This window comes from Dermacentor variabilis, unplaced genomic scaffold, assembly GCF_050947875.1.
Source record: "Dermacentor variabilis isolate Ectoservices unplaced genomic scaffold, ASM5094787v1 scaffold_14, whole genome shotgun sequence".
In the NCBI taxonomy this organism is placed as follows: Eukaryota; Metazoa; Arthropoda; class Arachnida; order Ixodida; family Ixodidae; genus Dermacentor; species Dermacentor variabilis.
This window is the reverse complement of record NW_027460302.1, coordinates 4402022-4414243: the sequence shown is the minus strand read 5'-3', so window position 1 is coordinate 4414243 and position 12222 is coordinate 4402022. Positions and strand designations below refer to the sequence as shown.

At 45.7% G+C, this 12222-nt stretch overlaps 1 protein-coding gene across 1 annotated transcript in view; it reads left to right on the top strand.

Moving 5' to 3' along the window:
* LOC142567763 (arylsulfatase B-like) overlaps positions 1-12222 on the top strand; it is a 267603-nt gene that overhangs the window by 36402 nt on the left and 218979 nt on the right. The gene's annotated exons all lie outside the window — the stretch shown is intronic.

Sequence of the window (12222 nt, the reverse complement as noted above, 5' to 3'; positions counted from 1 at the left end):
CCCTTTGGTGTTGATGGCAAGTTGCACAGTTTCTAGCTAGCCGTTCGGTATCTGCGTCAATGCCTGGCCAACAAAAGTACCTTCGTGCACATGCCTTCGCGGCCACAAATATGTGGTGGTTTGCAGGTGCGAATTTAAGAAGGTAATTCGTCGCCTATGTTTGAGTTACCATCCGGGAGCCTCTAACAAGGCACCCTTCCTACGGTGAAAGCACAGTCTCCGGTTTTCGAAACGATGAAAACTGTTCTTTTGGCAGTTTATGAACGTCACCGTTTGAGACAGCCTCCAGCACTTGGGAGAGAACTGAGTCCTCTCGAGCCATTCGTGCTAGTTGACGCTGCAAAAGCTCGAAGCTGGGCATGGTAGCCGACATGAGCACGTCTCCTTGGGGATAAGGTTCATCAACTTGTACCGGTAGTAGAAGTCAGCTTAGAGTGTCCGCATTTTGGTGCAGCAGGCCAGGCCTGTAAGCAACTTGTAATCGTACGTGGCTAGTTTAAGGCACCATCGCGTCATCTTTGATGAAAAGACCCGGGGTACTTGCTTTGTTTCACTCACGATTCCAATCAATGCCTGGCGATCTGTTATGGTCACATGCCGGCCAGCTATATACTTATGAAAATGACTGATGCCGTAGATTACTGCTACACTTCCTTTGTTGAGCTAAAAGTAGTTCTTTTCGGCACTTCCGAGTGTTCATGAACCGAATGCAATGGGCCCCTCTGGGCAAATAGCATCTTCCCGAGCAAGGACAGCATCAACGCCGTACGGCCATGCGTGCACGGACAAAAGAAGGGGCTTCGTCTCGTCTAGTGAGCGAGCACTGTATATGTATGGATGACCTCCTTAAGCGCCTCAAAATTGGCTTGATGCTTGCTGTTCCATATCCAGTGCGTGTTTTTCTCTAGGAGCCTATACAATTCCACCACGACCATCGCTCTGGTCTCCAAAACCCAGTCGTCAAATGAAATAAGGCCCAAAAAAGCGCCTAGGGATGTCTTGTCAGATGGTTTGGGTGCTTGAAAGTCCGAGTTTATCCGAGTGGTCCGAGTGGCTCGCATGCCTCAACCTTTTTATCGGTGTTGTGAACACCATTGTCATCCATTCGATGTCCGAGAAACTCAACTGACGTAATTCTAAACCTGTACTTTTCTTTCTTGTGGCGTAAGCCTTTCTCAGTTAGCCTCGACAGAACCAGACTCAGACGCTGTGCGTGCTCATTTGCATTATTCCTCTTGACAATGGTGTCGTCAAGGCGTACACTCACCCCTGGAATTCCAGGTATCTTTGTCTCCCTCATGCACTGGAAGATAGCTGGTGCAGCGGAAATTCGGAACGGGAGGCATTCCACCCTGATTAGTTCTTTTGTGGTGTTCACTATGAGCAGTGCTGGTGTTTCTTCATCAAATTTCAGTTGTTGTTATGCCTGATAAATATCCAACATAGAGAAGAAGGTTCCACCATGTAGGTTTGTAGTTGGTAGCGGCTATGATGCCTTCTTCACTGCTGCATTAACAGTACTCCTGTAGTCACCACAGACACTTTCTTTCTTTATTTGTTTCCATTGCTAAACGCAATGACGGGTGCTAAGATAAAAGCTGCAATGAGGCAGCTTGAGGTGTCCTTAGCCCCCGTGTTACATGGTAGCAGTGAGTAGCGCAATCAACCGTACGCAAAGAACACTGCATATAAATATTAATTACAATCATCAATCAATCCAAGAGAATTTTCTATAACGGAACAAACAAGAAAAAAGGAACAATGAAATGGAATAAGGACAAATAAAAGCAATGCAGATAGTACGCACCACCACATTACATACACTTGGCAATACGTAAATAAAAGTGAAAATCGCGTACAGTTGACGATGCATAATTAAAGGTGAAGAGATACGTTGGTCGATTAATATTGGAATAATTAAGAGAAAGAAAAGGACGAGCAAAAATTATGTCATTACAAACATTTAACAAGACGCATATGTGAATACAGGTGAAAAAGAAATTACGCTTGATTCATTATTTAGAAAGTTCTGATAAGTAACGACAGTTCTGACCGTGTTATGTTAATGATGTCAATGCCAGTGTCATGTAATGAATTAAGCAGTCTGGTTAATTTATTTTTCGTCATTTGCAAACCGTAGTTGGTTCTTGAAGGGGTATAGACCAATATTCTGCGTGATAGGTAATATAGGTAGCTGTACTTCTTTGCAGACAAGCAATTTCATTAAATACGCTGTGTTCAAAGTTTGAGTGCTACATACGAAGGAGAGAGCAGTTCTATAGAGAGTAGATTGTAGGTATGTTGTATTGTTTAAAGAGGTGCTCACTGTGACTGTGATATGGCACGTTTGCAATGATACGTACGATCTTTTTCTGTAGTAAGTGTATTTTCCTGAGGTTAGTTTCAGTTGTTGTGCCCCACACAAGGTGTGTATAATTAATGTGCGATGCAAATAGTCAGTGGTAAATGGATATTTATACGGATGTTGGTAGACGATATCTGTTCTTGTTTATCATTCCTGTGATACGGCTAAGCTTTCGTACTACAGAGTCTACTTGTCGATCCCAGTTTAGCGCACTAGAGAAGTATGTACCTAATACTTTAATTTCATTTACTATTTCTATGCTCCCATTATTCATCTCTAAAGTGTAGCTTTGTGGAACCTTTGTGCCTTTCGCATGAAAGATTACGGCTTTTGTCTTATTTGAATTTAATTTTAGATAATTTTTATAGACCATGAGCATATGTTCTGGAGAAACTCGTTTGCGCTGTTTACTAAACTAGTATAAGATGCCGATGAAATAAACACACTAGTATCGTCTGCATATATGATAAATTTTGCCTTGGGATAGATCAGAACAATATCGGTTATATATAAGTTAAAAAGCAGCGGTCCAAGAATGCTTCCTTGTGGGACTCCTGTTTTTATTTCTCCAAAAAACTATTTAAAGTTATTTATGTGCACATATTGCCGTCTTTCTTCCTAAATATGACTTAATTAACTGCAGTGGGAGGCCCCTGAGGCCATACGTATCAAGCTTTGTTAATAATAGGTTATGGTTAATATGATCGAAGGCCTGAGTAAAGTCTATAAATATACCTAGTGTCAGTTGCTTCCTTTCAAAATTTTGCAGTATATAGTCTTTCTGGTGTAGTAGTGTTAACTGTGTTGATTTGTTTTTTTGAAAGCCATACTGAGCTTCCGTGACAACGCGATATTTTTCACAGAAGGATGTTAACTGGATCAATATTATTTCTTCAAGTCCCTTAGAAATGTGCGGTAAAATTTATGTGGGGCGATAATTTTGAATATTGAACCTGTCTGCCTTCTTATATATTGGAATGACTTTAGCAACCTTCATTTTTGATGAAAAGATGCCTTCAGCAATAGAGGTATTATAAATATGAACTATAATGGGGGCTATATCGTGTATGACATATTTTATGGGTTTTATCTGCAGGTCGTCTTAATCACAACTTTTAGAGTTTTTCATTGCCATAAATACAGAGCAGACATTGCCAACATTAGTTGGATGGAAAAAGATTGTGTTTGAGTTTCCGGGTTGGGAGAGAGTGGTTTTCGGGCGTGTATGCGCTAGCTTTCTTCTTAGCATTGTTAATTTGACTGATGATCTGATCTAAATGGGTGGGAACGTGATCTTCACCGAGAGCTTGCCAGAATTCATCCCATGAGACGAGCTCCCCTATGCGATGGCGTTGCTGAAGTTCCCTAGGTTGCCGCCCTCGAGGTGTCCATGACACCACCACTGGGTAATGGTCGCTGCCCGTGACATTTCAGCCCGCGTCCATACCATTTCTTGGGGATGAGAAACTAGTGTCAGGTCTGGAGATGTATCTTGCTGGCCTCCGTGTTGGCCAAGGCGAGTGGGTAACGTCAGTTCGTTGACGATGGTTAATTTGGCTTTGGCAATGTGCTGCCATAGGTGTCTTCCACGAGCATCTGACCGGTGTTAGTCCCAGCATGTGTGCATGGCGCTGAAATCGCCCCCAACTATAACGCGATCCTGTGGGTATATTCTTAAGTAATGTGCCACAAAAGGTATATCCACTCGATATGTGGTAGTGCCTAACGACCTGGCATAAACCGAAAACACCAAGGCTTGTTGATCACCGTCTAGAGTACTCGAGGCGCACTCCCGCTACCTCCTGCGTCTGCGTGCACCACGCGGAAGTATCAAGCTCTGTGTGGGCCGCGTGTGAGAGGACAAGAACGCATGCTTGCCCGTAGGCTACTACAGGCGCTCTTCGTGATTCTGGCCCAGGACGTCGGTGTGGAATGAAAGGGGTGCAATAAGGTTTGTACCCTATTACGTTAGGGCTATTAGTACTAGTCTCCTGAAGTAAGATAGCTGTCGGAAGCATGCGCATGATGGACAATATCCTCTGGAGTTCTGCTCGTTCACGCCGGGTTTCCCGGCAGTTCCATTGTAAGAACCAAACAGTGGAATCCGGAGCAAAAATGTCAGGAGTTTTTGCACTAGTACCCGCCATTGTTAAACTGGGAGGTCTGCCAAATTGAAGCTAATGAGTGCCCAAGTCCGATCTCTTGCCTTGGAGAAATCTGTGGCGTACCCAAGAGTGAAAGCATGCGCTTGACAACTTCGGTGGTAACTAGTTCGACAATTTGCCTAAGTTGGTCATTGTCTAAGTGTACGGTGCGTGAGTGGTCAGTATCAGGATGCATTTCTGCACCTTGTCGTGTATTGCAGAGGGCTTCAGCATAGGCCCTGTGTACGCGTGCTTACTTGGGTGCCGTCACCTGTTGTTCAAAGAGTGTTGTTTGTGAAGATGAAGGAGTGGCATTCGTTTGACGAAAGCTCTCAGGTTCGGTGGATCGTTTGCGAAGGTCCTGCCTCTTAGGTTCACGCCTACTAACTGTTGTCTTCGGCAGTGGGTGGTTTAATATCGGAGGGAAGTCCTTTGGAGCAAACATATATTGCCCCGAGGATGATGGCTGCGTACTGGCAGGGCTCTTTTGCGCAGCCTGCTTTAACATTTGGTTGCCTCGACGAAGCTCGGCTCGTTGCTGACGCTCCTTTCGTCGGGGCAATCGGATACGTCGCAGAATGCCGTTCCTAAGGGTTTTCCTAGCGAGTTGCCGAGCAGGGCACTTAGGGTCTGTGGCTACATGTTCAACTCCACAGTTGCGGCATAGGGGCTCTGCCGGACAGATCTCGAGGTTGCCATGTGCAGGGCGACCGCAGACCGAGCATCGAGATTGGTCGACTACCGGGCACGAATGTTTTTGGCACGATAAGTGACGCCGCGGATCTGGCCCGGGCGAATGGTTTCATAAGCCTTTATTGATGTTTCCCTTGCAGAAATTATGAGAGACTGAAGTACGAGAAGATGGTTCCTAGCATGAGTGTGCGAAATATCAACTGCAAACTGATTGCTTCGTTCAAGAGGGCGTACTTAAAAGCCTGAATGAAAATGAATTGTCTGTAGCTCGTCAGCAATGGTTCCGTGCAGCCAGTGTGCTGGCAAATTGGCTAGTAGTCCAGGCGAGATGAGCTTAATTATCACAGTGTGTTTCACACTGATTGGATCGGTGGATGTATTTTTGTTCTTTCGCCGGACATATTGCCAGTCATCCTCTTCAGTTTGCCCATTTCACTTCACTTTTTTCACTTCACTTTTATTTCCTTAAAAGACCCCTCAATGGGGGTATTACATAAGGGGTGACGTGCACAAATGTGCATTTTAATTGGTGGCCACATGAGTTCAATGAAGAATATTAGTATTAAGCTTATCAGCAAACGTCGTTGAACAGGTGATTTCGGTTATGTGACAGGGCAGGCCGTTCCAGTCTCTTGATGATCGGCAAAATAAGGATGCAGAGAAGGTTGTAGTTCGGCTGCGTGGATGAGTTACTTGCAAGGAATGAACTGTATGCAGGGAATGGAGAGGGGGTGGGGCCAGCACATATGGTGCATGATGCAGCGACCTGTAATAGAACTTGTGAACGAGGATTAACGAATCAATGCGACGCCGGGATGATAGCGTGTTTAAGGCGGACTGTGCTTTAAGTAGGGATACGCTAGTGTTATAAGAATACGAAGAATGAATGAATCTTGCCGCACGATTCTGAATTCTTTCAATTGCATTGATAAGGGAAGTTTGACGTGGTGACCAGATAGGGGATGCGTATTCAATTTTCGGACGTACGAGCGTCTTGAATGCTAGTAGTTTGACGTCTTGCGGTGCATTACGCAGATGGCGTTTTAGGAATCCCAGTGTTTGGTTAGCGGATGCAGTAATGCTCGTTACATGAGCAGACCAGTCTAAGTCGTATGAAAGGGTGACGCCGAGGTATTTGAATGTGCCCACTTTTTCTAAGGTAGTATTAGTAATATTATACGGTGGGTATAAGGGCTGATGGCGCCGAGTGAAGCACATTACTTTACATTTATTGGCGTTAAGGGCCATTAACCAGTCGTTGCACCAGCCTTGCACTTTGTTAAGGTCATTTCGTAAAATACTGTGGTCAGAGTCATTAGTAATTGCGCGGTAGATGACACAATCGTCAGCGAACATACGAATTTGAGAGGAAACATTAAGGTGAAGGTCGTTAATATAAATAAGAAAAAATAGGGGGCCTAGAACGCTACCTTGTGGGACGCCAGAAGTTACAGGGAGGGGGGCGGAGGTGCGATTGTTGACATGCACTGACTGTGATCGGTTAGTGAGAAATTCAATAACCCAATTTAAGACGTCAGGGTGCAGGTTGAGCTGGGAGAGCTTGAGTATTAGGCGTTGGTGAGGTAACTTATCAAGTGCTATAGTATAATCCAGAAAAAAATGACATCGATTTGGGTGTTAGCATCAAGATTAACGTGTAAGTCATGGACGAACATAGCAAGTTGCGTTTCGCACGAGAGGCCTTTACGTAAACCATGTTGGGATGGGTGAAAGTAGTTGTTAGTGTCAAGGAAGTGCATAATTTGGGTTAAAATGACGTGCTCCATTATCTTGCCGGGTACGCTGGTTAGGAAAATCGGTCTGTAGTTAACAGGCGAGTTTTTATTACCTGATTTATAGATTGGAACGACCTGCCCTTCCTTCCAGGTGACGGGGATGCTACAGGAGGATAAAGACTGTGAGAAGATTAACCTAAAGTACGATGCGCAGATTAGTTTAGTTTTTTTTAACAGTTTAGAGTTGATGCCATCCGCCCCCGATGACGATGAGAGTTTTAGCTTTTCAATTATTGCCGTTAGGCCATGTTCAGTGAATTCGATGGGTGACATAACAGATTGCACAGCTGACGGTGGTATAGGTAACAGAGCATCAGGTTCAGTGGTGAATACTGATGAAAACGCGCGGTTAAATGCATCGGCATACTCTTCTTCGGGGATTACTATAACGTTATGGTCGGCGATAGCGATAGCATTCGGTGGCTTGGGGTTTAGAAATTGCCAGAATTTCTGGGGGTTAGTGCTTAGTACACGAGCAACGTGTCATGGAAAAAGGAGTGTTTTTCGCAGCGTATAGCCGAGAGATAAACTTTCTCTGCCTGGAAATATTTGTCCCGGGCCACAGCACAATTGGCTTGCTTTGCCGACCGAAAAAATCGTTTTTTCCTATCTTTTAAAGTTGATAATGTTTTTGTGAACAAAGGTTTATTGCTGTTAGTCGGTACTGAAACAGCTGGAATGTGGTTATTAGCAAGGTCGGTGATTTTTTGTTGGAAGTTTGACCAATTTGCTTGAAGTGTGCGGTTGTAGAATTCATCACTGAAAGTGGGGTAGAAGGACATTAGTTCGTTGTTAATGGCTTCGTGGTTGCGTTTATCGTATAGGCGTATTATTTTATTCCACGATTCTCGTTTTGGAAAGGTAAAGTTAAAGACAGTGTGGATTACTTTATGGTCGCTAATTGCCGGGAGATAGGATATCAAAGATAGGCTAGACGGATGGTTAGTTAATATGATATCTAAAGTGTTGGCCGAGTCATTCACTACGCGTGTTGGTTCTAAGACTAGCTGGGTCAAGTTGCAATTAAAGCAGACTTCGAGGAAATCATTTTCGGTTGTACTATGTGACGAAGGTGGATAGTTATCCCAATTGATATTAGGGAAATTAAAGTCTCGAAAGAGCAAAATCTGAGCGTTGGTGTATTTTTTCATTAGTACATCTAGGACGCGGTTGAGCTTGTCAGTAAAGCTAGTGTCTGCTCGAGGGGGGGGGGTGGCAAACGCAAAGTGAAATAGTTTGCGGGGTTGCACGAAAGAGTAGCCATAATATTTCAAGGCCACTTGGGTTGTGAACAGCGAAGCAGGGTATCGTATTACTTACGGCGATGAGCACCCCGCCGCCTCTAGAGTGCTGGCGATCGTTACGGAAGACATGGAAATCGGGTAGGTCATCCATGACCTCCGCGTCGGATACGACAGCGGTTAGCCAGGTTTCGGTAAGTATCAACAAGTTACATCCAGATGATAAGACTAGATTAGATACAACGTCACGTTTGGAAAGGAAGCTACGTATGTTAGTATATATTGCTGAAATAGTACTGTTAGGGCGGGTTGTCGTTATCGAACGGTGTGTTAGATGAAGGTGATGCAGCGATTGCTATTGGATTTCTTTTACACATATTGTAGTTTCGTCGTACATGTACTTAACAGATCCTATAAACAGAGTTTTGTAGCGCAATGAAAATGCAGCTGACTTGGTCCTTGCAAGAGCCAAAAGATGCTATAGTTAGTCCCTTTCAATTTGCGGCCGTTAGACAGAATTTTTTTCTTTTGTTTTATAAGAAAGGAACATTACGACTACAGGACGGTTTCGGTTATCAGAATGGCGGCGGAGACGATGCGCACGTTCAATCGCCTCAGGATGTACGGTTATGTTTAATTGGTCGGCGCAAAGCCGAATGATTTCTTCCTCTGCCTGAGCGGCGGATGCAGACGCACTTGGGTCGGGGATACCGAAGAAGACAAGGTTGTTGCGGCGGGCTCGGTTTTCTGCGTCATCGATGCGCGCTTCTATATCGGAGATTGCCCGTGTCGTCACGGCCGCAGAAGTCTTAAATGTTTCAACCTGTCGCTGCAGGTCCTCGATGTGTTGACAGTGGCTCTCGACGGCATGCATTCTTCTGTTTAGTTCAGAAATCGAATTGTTAGTCTCGACTAGTCCGCTTTTTAAACCTTTAATCTCGTTAATTAACTGCGATTGCCCAGCGGATAGCTTCTTTAGTTCAGTTAGTATAGCGTTAGAGTCAGGACCGCGGTTAGTTTCTATGTCGCCTGACAGTAGCAGCAAAGAGCGCGAGACATGAATACAATTCATTGCGATGGCAAACAGACACGGGGGCTCGGCAGCAGTACCAAAACATAGTTGCTTGATTTCTTAGCGTAGAGACTATAACACTGACTAACCTGCATGTTAAACAGCGGCAGTTTAGTGGACTTTATCGTGGCACAGCCACCGAGCCCACAGGTTGGCGCGTGAAGGCGTTGGTCTTTTATAGGTGATCTGCCAGATGTTGCTGACGCAGGCAGCTCCCTGGTGGTAGGGCTGATCACGCTCGTCACAGGCGGCGCTAGTAGAAGCGTAGGGGGCGCTAGCGTGACTTGGCGATAGACAGCAGGGGCACGGCCAAGGCACGGTTCCAGGCATATTGAAGTTGTGTGTGGGACAGCAGAGATGGTAGCGGGCAGAGCTGCGCCGATCAGTGCGATTATGAGCACCTGCATGTTGAACAGCAGCAGTTTAGTGGACTGTATCGTGGCACAGCCACCGAGCCCACAGGTTGGCGCGTGAAGGCCTTGGTCTTTTATAGGTGACCTGCCAGATGTTGCTGACGCAGGCAACTCCCTGGTGGTAGGGCTGATAACGCTCGTCGCAGGCGGCACTAGTAGAAGCGTAGGGGGCGCTAGCGTGATTTGGCGATAGACAGCAGGGGCACGGCCAAGGCACGGTTCCAGGTAGATTGAAGTTGCGTGTGGGACAGCCGAGATGGTAGCGGGTAGAGCTGCGCCGATCAGTGCGATGATGAGCACCTGCATGTTAAACAGCAGCAGTTTAGTGGACTGTATCGTGGCACAGCCTGCCTGACAAAGTGTCCGTGGAAGCTGACGCACAGCCCTGCACTCGGGAAAGCGTATTCACATTGCAGGCATTGTTAGCTGCCTTGGAGCTGCTAAATTGTCCGCCGTGCTGTTTACTCGCCAGGCGTTCGTTCTGTTGAACTATCTGGGGAGCGCCGAACGGCCCCCTTGATTTCTTGGCAAATTTCGCAGATGGAAAATTGTAAGATCCTACTTGAGAACGGCTCTTCCCAGGCGCGTTTTCCGTGGCAAGAACAGAAAAGGGATTGGAGACAGGTATCGTCGCAACCACTTCGCTGGATTCGTTATCCGCATCGTCATGCTTGCGTCGGCGTCCAGCAGTTCGGAAGATTCCATCGCGTTATCTGCGCCGCCGCCCTGAAGCGATGCTGCGGTCGCGTCTTGCTGCAGCTGCTCCGAAGCCATGTTGGCACCGACGGCGGGCGTGTCCGATGGTTACAACTGGTTTTCTGGACCAGTCGTTGACGTGGAAACGTTCGAAACGTTATCCTGGAATGTCGAGGAACATGAAGGTGGCGGCCCATCCATCTTTGGGAGCCTAGCCCAAAACCTTCCGGGCCCGAAGCTTCAAAAACTTCGGAGCGATGCGAACATGCATCTGATCGGGACGACTGCTCGCAGCGCCACCACTTTTGTTTGTGTTTGGGAAAGTTATGAGCAGGCACGGGGGCATGCAACTGTGAACAGCAAAGCAATTTCATTATATGAATAAAAATCCACTAGCACAAAGAAACGTCAATCACATTTCAATGGCGACTTCTGAAATCTCAATGCAATTTCAACTGGGTCGCAATGTGCTTTTCAGTGCTGTGGCAATAATAACTCAACAGGTCAGCAGAATTCAATGCAGAATCGATGGTAACCCAACAACCATTCAACAAAACGAACACAACGGGCCGTCTAAGCACAATGAACTTTCAATGGTAACTTAACAATTATTCAACATTGAGATAGCCAATGCCGTTTCAATGAAATTTCAGTGGCCAATATTCAAGAGCCCTTAACACTCAACCTAACAATTTTCCAACAAGCTCTCAATAATACCTCAATGAAAACTCAACATTGATCAACGATATTTCAATGCCTTCTCTATACTCTTTTTTGTACGGGGCCCGTTTTTCACGAACCGCCTGCCTGCGGTGCAGCGATGGGCGGTTTGAGCGTGAATCGGCCCTTACCGCGCTCCCGCGGAGCTTGGTTCTCTCGAATTAGGTGCGATTTGCCAGATAGTCAAAAAAGATGGGGCATTAAATGCCTTAAAATGCGCCATATTCACCAGTGGCCCTGAGAGAGTAATGAAGAAGTTAATTAACAATTTCTAATTAGCCGTCTGAAGCTCACGTTATTAACAGCAAAATAGGTCCACCTCGCGTAGGAACTTACCTGCAGAAACGCAACGTTCACTGCGCTTATAGCGTTCTGAAAGATGTGTAATGCCTAAATAAAACATTAAATTATGGATTTTACGTGCCAAAACCACTTTCTGATTATCAGGCACACCATAGTGGAAGTCTCCGGAAATTTCGACCACCTGGGTTTCTCTAACGTGCACCTAAATCTAAGCACACGGGTGTTTCCGCATTGCACTCCCATCGAGATACGGCCACCGTGGCCGGGATTCGATCCCGCGACCTCGTGCTCAGCAGCCCAACACCATAGCCACTGAGTAACCACGGCGGGTTGTGTAATGCCTAAACAGAAAACCTTATTTACCCAGTATGTAGGGTGTCTCAGCTAACTTTAGCCAGAGTTTAAAAATATGAAAATGCCACGTAGCTGGACAGAACGAAGGTAATGTTGTTTGCCGTCGCTTTGAAATACTCAAAAATGTTCTTTTTTAATTCGGCCTAATGAGATAATTAGCTTTAATAATCAACTACTCATATATTATAATTGCATGAAAACTGTCAATGGGAAAGTTGTAGAGCGACATGAAAAAGTCCCACACAGCTTTCTGATGCTCAATACGTGCTACATAAAAGCTTTTCCGAGCGTGAAAAATGTGCGAGAATACGTGCCAAGTGCCTGGAGTGATCACTCGCGCGGCAATTTTGCGCGCATTTTGGAAGTTTGGAAAGCTTTACGTTATAGCGCCCTTGGGCTGCTGTGTCGCGAGTTCACAACGCCAC